Here is a 6,338-nt window from a genome sequence, read left to right as displayed (position 1 = left end):
GGGAGAAGCTTGTCAGTGTAACGTGGCACTGACGGGCTCAATCGCCGCAACCCAGCTTTCCCAGGATCCTGAATGGAATACACTGTCAGTGTATTCCCGTATACCCGATATATACCCCGATACCCGTTCCAACGGTGTGCCCCCCCACCTTCACCCCAGAAATACCCTGCAAGTCCCCTAGCAATAGAATTGGGGCTATATACACCCACAATTTTTACTACTGGTATACAGTGCCATTGTCTGACTGGGAATTCAAAGAATATATTGGGAATACAAATACCCTCATTTCTTGCTACTGCCATATAGTGCCAGTGTCTGACTGGGAATTCAAAGAATATATTGGGGTTACGTGCACCCACAATTTTTACTACTGGTATACAGTGCCATTGTCTGACTGGGAATTCAAAGAATATATTGGGAATACAAATACCCTCATTTCTTGCTACTGCCATATAGTGCCAGTGTCTGACTGGGAATTCAAAGAATATATTGGGGTTACGTGCACCCACAATTTTTACTACTGGTATACAGTGCCATTGTCTGACTGGGAATTCAAAGAATATATTGGGGTTATAAATACCCTCATTTCTTGCTACTGCCATATAGTGCCAGTTTCTGACTGGTAATTCAAAGAATATATTGGGGTTACGTGCACCCACAATTTTTACTACTGGTATACAGTGCCATTGTCTGACTGGGAATTCAAAGAATATATTGGGGTTATAAATACCCTCATTTCTTGCTACTGCCATATAGTGCCAGTTTCTGACTGGTAATTCAAAGAATATATTGGGGTTACGTGCACCCACAATTTTTACTACTGGTATACAGTGCCATTGTCTGACTGGGAATTCAAAGAATATATTGGGGTTATAAATACCCTCATTTCTTGCTACTGCCATATAGTGCCAGTTTCTGACTGGTAATTCAAAGAATATATTGGGGTTACGTGCACCCACAATTTTTACTACTGGTATACAGTGCCATTGTCTGACTGGGAATTCAAAGAGTATATTGGGAATACAAATACCCTCATTTCTTGCTACTGCCATATAGTGCCAGTTTCTGACTGGGAATTCAAAGAATATATTGGGGTTACGTGCACCCACAATTTTTACTACTGGTATACAGTGCCATTGTCTGACTGGGAATTCAAAGAGTATATTGGGAATACAAATACCCTCATTTCTTGCTACTGCCATATAGTGCCAGTTTCTGACTGGGAATTCAAAGAATATATTGGGGTTACGTGCACCCACAATTTTTACTACTGGTATACAGTGCCATTGTCTGACTGGTAATTCAAAGAATATATTGGGGTTACGTGCACCCACAATTTTTACTACTGGTATACAGTGCCATTGTCTGACTGGGAATTCAAAGAGTATATTGGGGTTATAAATACCCTCATTTCTTGCTACTGCCATATAGTGCCAGTTTCTGACTGGTAATTCAAAGAATATATTGGGGTTACGTGCACCCACAATTTTTACTACTGGTATACAGTGCCATTGTCTGACTGGGAATTCAAAGAGTATATTGGGAATACAAATACCCTCATTTCTTGCTACTGCCATATAGTGCCAGTTTCTGACTGGGAATTCAAAGAATATATTGGGGTTACGTGCACCCACAATTTTTACTACTGGTATACAGTGCCATTGTCTGACTGGGAATTCAAAGAGTATATTGGGAATACAAATACCCTCATTTCTTGCTACTGCCATATAGTGCCAGTTTCTGACTGGGAATTCAAAGAATATATTGGGGTTACGTGCACCCACAATTTTTACTACTGGTATACAGTGCCATTGTCTGACTGGGAATTCAAAGAATATATTGGGGTTACGTGCACCCACAATTTTTACTACTGGTATACAGTGCCATTGTCTGACTGGGAATTCAAAGAGTATATTGGGAATACAAATACCCTCATTTCTTGCTACTGCCATATAGTGCCAGTGTCTGACTGGTAATTCAAAGAATATATTGGGGTTACGTGCACCCACAATTTTTACTACTGGTATACAGTGCCATTGTCTGACTGGGAATTCAAAGAATATATTGGGGTTATAAATACCCTCATTTCTTGCTACTGCCATATAGTGCCAGTTTCTGACTGGTAATTCAAAGAATATATTGGGGTTACGTGCACCCACAATTTTTACTACTGGTATACAGTGCCATTGTCTGACTGGGAATTCAAAGAATATATTGGGGTTATAAATACCCTCATTTCTTGCTACTGCCATATAGTGCCAGTTTCTGACTGGTAATTCAAAGAATATATTGGGGTTACGTGCACCCACAATTTTTACTACTGGTATACAGTGCCATTGTCTGACTGGGAATTCAAAGAGTATATTGGGAATACAAATACCCTCATTTCTTGCTACTGCCATATAGTGCCAGTTTCTGACTGGTAATTCAAAGAATATATTGGGGTTACGTGCACCCACAATTTTTACTACTGGTATACAGTGCCATTGTCTGACTGGGAATTCAAAGAGTATATTGGGAATACAAATACCCTCATTTCTTGCTACTGCCATATAGTGCCAGTTTCTGACTGGGAATTCAAAGAATATATTGGGGTTACGTGCACCCACAATTTTTACTACTGGTATACAGTGCCATTGTCTGACTGGGAATTCAAAGAATATATTGGGGTTACGTGCACCCACAATTTTTACTACTGGTATACAGTGCCATTGTCTGACTGGGAATTCAAAGAGTATATTGGGAATACAAATACCCTCATTTCTTGCTACTGCCATATAGTGCCAGTGTCTGACTGGTAATTCAAAGAATATATTGGGGTTACGTGCACCCACAATTTTTACTACTGGTATACAGTGCCATTGTCTGACTGGGAATTCAAAGAGTATATTGGGAATACAAATACCCTCATTTCTTGCTACTGCCATATAGTGCCAGTTTCTGACTGGTAATTCAAAGAATATATTGGGGTTACGTGCACCCACAATTTTTACTACTGGTATACAGTGCCATTGTCTGACTGGGAATTCAAAGAATATATTGGGGTTATAAATACCCTCATTTCTTGCTACTGCCATATAGTGCCAGTTTCTGACTGGTAATTCAAAGAATATATTGGGGTTACGTGCACCCACAATTTTTACTACTGGTATACAGTGCCATTGTCTGACTGGGAATTCAAAGAGTATATTGGGAATACAAATACCCTCATTTCTTGCTACTGCCATATAGTGCCAGTTTCTGACTGGGAATTCAAAGAATATATTGGGGTTACGTGCACCCACAATTTTTACTACTGGTATACAGTGCCATTGTCTGACTGGGAATTCAAAGAGTATATTGGGAATACAAATACCCTCATTTCTTGCTACTGCCATATAGTGCCAGTTTCTGACTGGGAATTCAAAGAATATATTGGGGTTACGTGCACCCACAATTTTTACTACTGGTATACAGTGCCATTGTCTGACTGGGAATTCAAAGAATATATTGGGGTTACGTGCACCCACAATTTTTACTACTGGTATACAGTGCCATTGTCTGACTGGGAATTCAAAGAGTATATTGGGAATACAAATACCCTCATTTCTTGCTACTGCCATATAGTGCCAGTTTCTGACTGGTAATTCAAAGAATATATTGGGGTTACGTGCACCCACAATTTTTACTACTGGTATACAGTGCCATTGTCTGACTGGGAATTCAAAGAGTATATTGGGAATACAAATACCCTCATTTCTTGCTACTGCCATATAGTGCCAGTGTCTGACTGGTAATTCAAAGAATATATTGGGGTTACGTGCACCCACAATTTTTACTACTGGTATACAGTGCCATTGTCTGACTGGGAATTCAAAGAGTATATTGGGAATACAAATACCCTCATTTCTTGCTACTGCCATATAGTGCCAGTTTCTGACTGGTAATTCAAAGAATATATTGGGGTTATAAATACCCTCATTTCTTGCTACTGCCATATAGTGCCAGTTTCTGACTGGGAATTCAAAGAATATATTGGGGTTACGTGCACCCACAATTTTTACTACTGGTATACAGTGCCATTGTCTGACTGGGAATTCAAAGAGTATATTGGGAATACAAATACCCTCATTTCTTGCTACTGCCATATAGTGCCAGTTTCTGACTGGTAATTCAAAGAATATATTGGGGTTACGTGCACCCACAATTTTTACTACTGGTATACAGTGCCATTGTCTGACTGGGAATTCAAAGAATATATTGGGGTTATAAATACCCTCATTTCTTGCTACTGCCATATAGTGCCAGTTTCTGACTGGTAATTCAAAGAATATATTGGGGTTACGTGCACCCACAATTTTTACTACTGGTATACAGTGCCATTGTCTGACTGGGAATTCAAAGAATATATTGGGGTTATAAATACCCTCATTTCTTGCTACTGCCATATAGTGCCAGTTTCTGACTGGTAATTCAAAGAATATATTGGGGTTACGTGCACCCACAATTTTTACTACTGGTATACAGTGCCATTGTCTGACTGGGAATTCAAAGAATATATTGGGGTTATAAATACCCTCATTTCTTGCTACTGCCATATAGTGCCAGTTTCTGACTGGTAATTCAAAGAATATATTGGGGTTACGTGCACCCACAATTTTTACTACTGGTATACAGTGCCATTGTCTGACTGGGAATTCAAAGAGTATATTGGGAATACAAATACCCTCATTTCTTGCTACTGCCATATAGTGCCAGTTTCTGACTGGTAATTCAAAGAATATATTGGGGTTACGTGCACCCACAATTTTTACTACTGGTATACAGTGCCATTGTCTGACTGGGAATTCAAAGAGTATATTGGGAATACAAATACCCTCATTTCTTGCTACTGCCATATAGTGCCAGTTTCTGACTGGGAATTCAAAGAATATATTGGGGTTACGTGCACCCACAATTTTTACTACTGGTATACAGTGCCATTGTCTGACTGGGAATTCAAAGAATATATTGGGGTTACGTGCACCCACAATTTTTACTACTGGTATACAGTGCCATTGTCTGACTGGGAATTCAAAGAGTATATTGGGAATACAAATACCCTCATTTCTTGCTACTGCCATATAGTGCCAGTGTCTGACTGGTAATTCAAAGAATATATTGGGGTTACGTGCACCCACAATTTTTACTACTGGTATACAGTGCCATTGTCTGACTGGGAATTCAAAGAGTATATTGGGAATACAAATACCCTCATTTCTTGCTACTGCCATATAGTGCCAGTTTCTGACTGGTAATTCAAAGAATATATTGGGGTTACGTGCACCCACAATTTTTACTACTGGTATACAGTGCCATTGTCTGACTGGGAATTCAAAGAATATATTGGGGTTATAAATACCCTCATTTCTTGCTACTGCCATATAGTGCCAGTTTCTGACTGGTAATTCAAAGAATATATTGGGGTTACGTGCACCCACAATTTTTACTACTGGTATACAGTGCCATTGTCTGACTGGGAATTCAAAGAGTATATTGGGAATACAAATACCCTCATTTCTTGCTACTGCCATATAGTGCCAGTTTCTGACTGGGAATTCAAAGAATATATTGGGGTTACGTGCACCCACAATTTTTACTACTGGTATACAGTGCCATTGTCTGACTGGGAATTCAAAGAGTATATTGGGAATACAAATACCCTCATTTCTTGCTGCTGCCATATAGTGCCAGTTTCTGACTGGGAATTCAAAGAATATATTGGGGTTACGTGCACCCACAATTTTTACTACTGGTATACAGTGCCATTGTCTGACTGGGAATTCAAAGAATATATTGGGGTTACGTGCACCCACAATTTTTACTACTGGTATACAGTGCCATTGTCTGACTGGGAATTCAAAGAGTATATTGGGAATACAAATACCCTCATTTCTTGCTACTGCCATATAGTGCCAGTTTCTGACTGGTAATTCAAAGAATATATTGGGGTTACGTGCACCCACAATTTTTACTACTGGTATACAGTGCCATTGTCTGACTGGGAATTCAAAGAGTATATTGGGAATACAAATACCCTCATTTCTTGCTACTGCCATATAGTGCCAGTGTCTGACTGGTAATTCAAAGAATATATTGGGGTTACGTGCACCCACAATTTTTACTACTGGTATACAGTGCCATTGTCTGACTGGGAATTCAAAGAGTATATTGGGAATACAAATACCCTCATTTCTTGCTACTGCCATATAGTGCCAGTTTCTGACTGGTAATTCAAAGAATATATTGGGGTTACGTGCACCCACAATTTTTACTACTGGTATACAGTGCCATTGTCTGACTGGGAATTCAAAGAGTAT

This window comes from Leptodactylus fuscus, chromosome 11, assembly GCF_031893055.1.
Source record: "Leptodactylus fuscus isolate aLepFus1 chromosome 11, aLepFus1.hap2, whole genome shotgun sequence".
In the NCBI taxonomy this organism is placed as follows: Eukaryota; Metazoa; Chordata; class Amphibia; order Anura; family Leptodactylidae; genus Leptodactylus; species Leptodactylus fuscus.
This window is presented reverse-complemented; position numbering follows the sequence as displayed.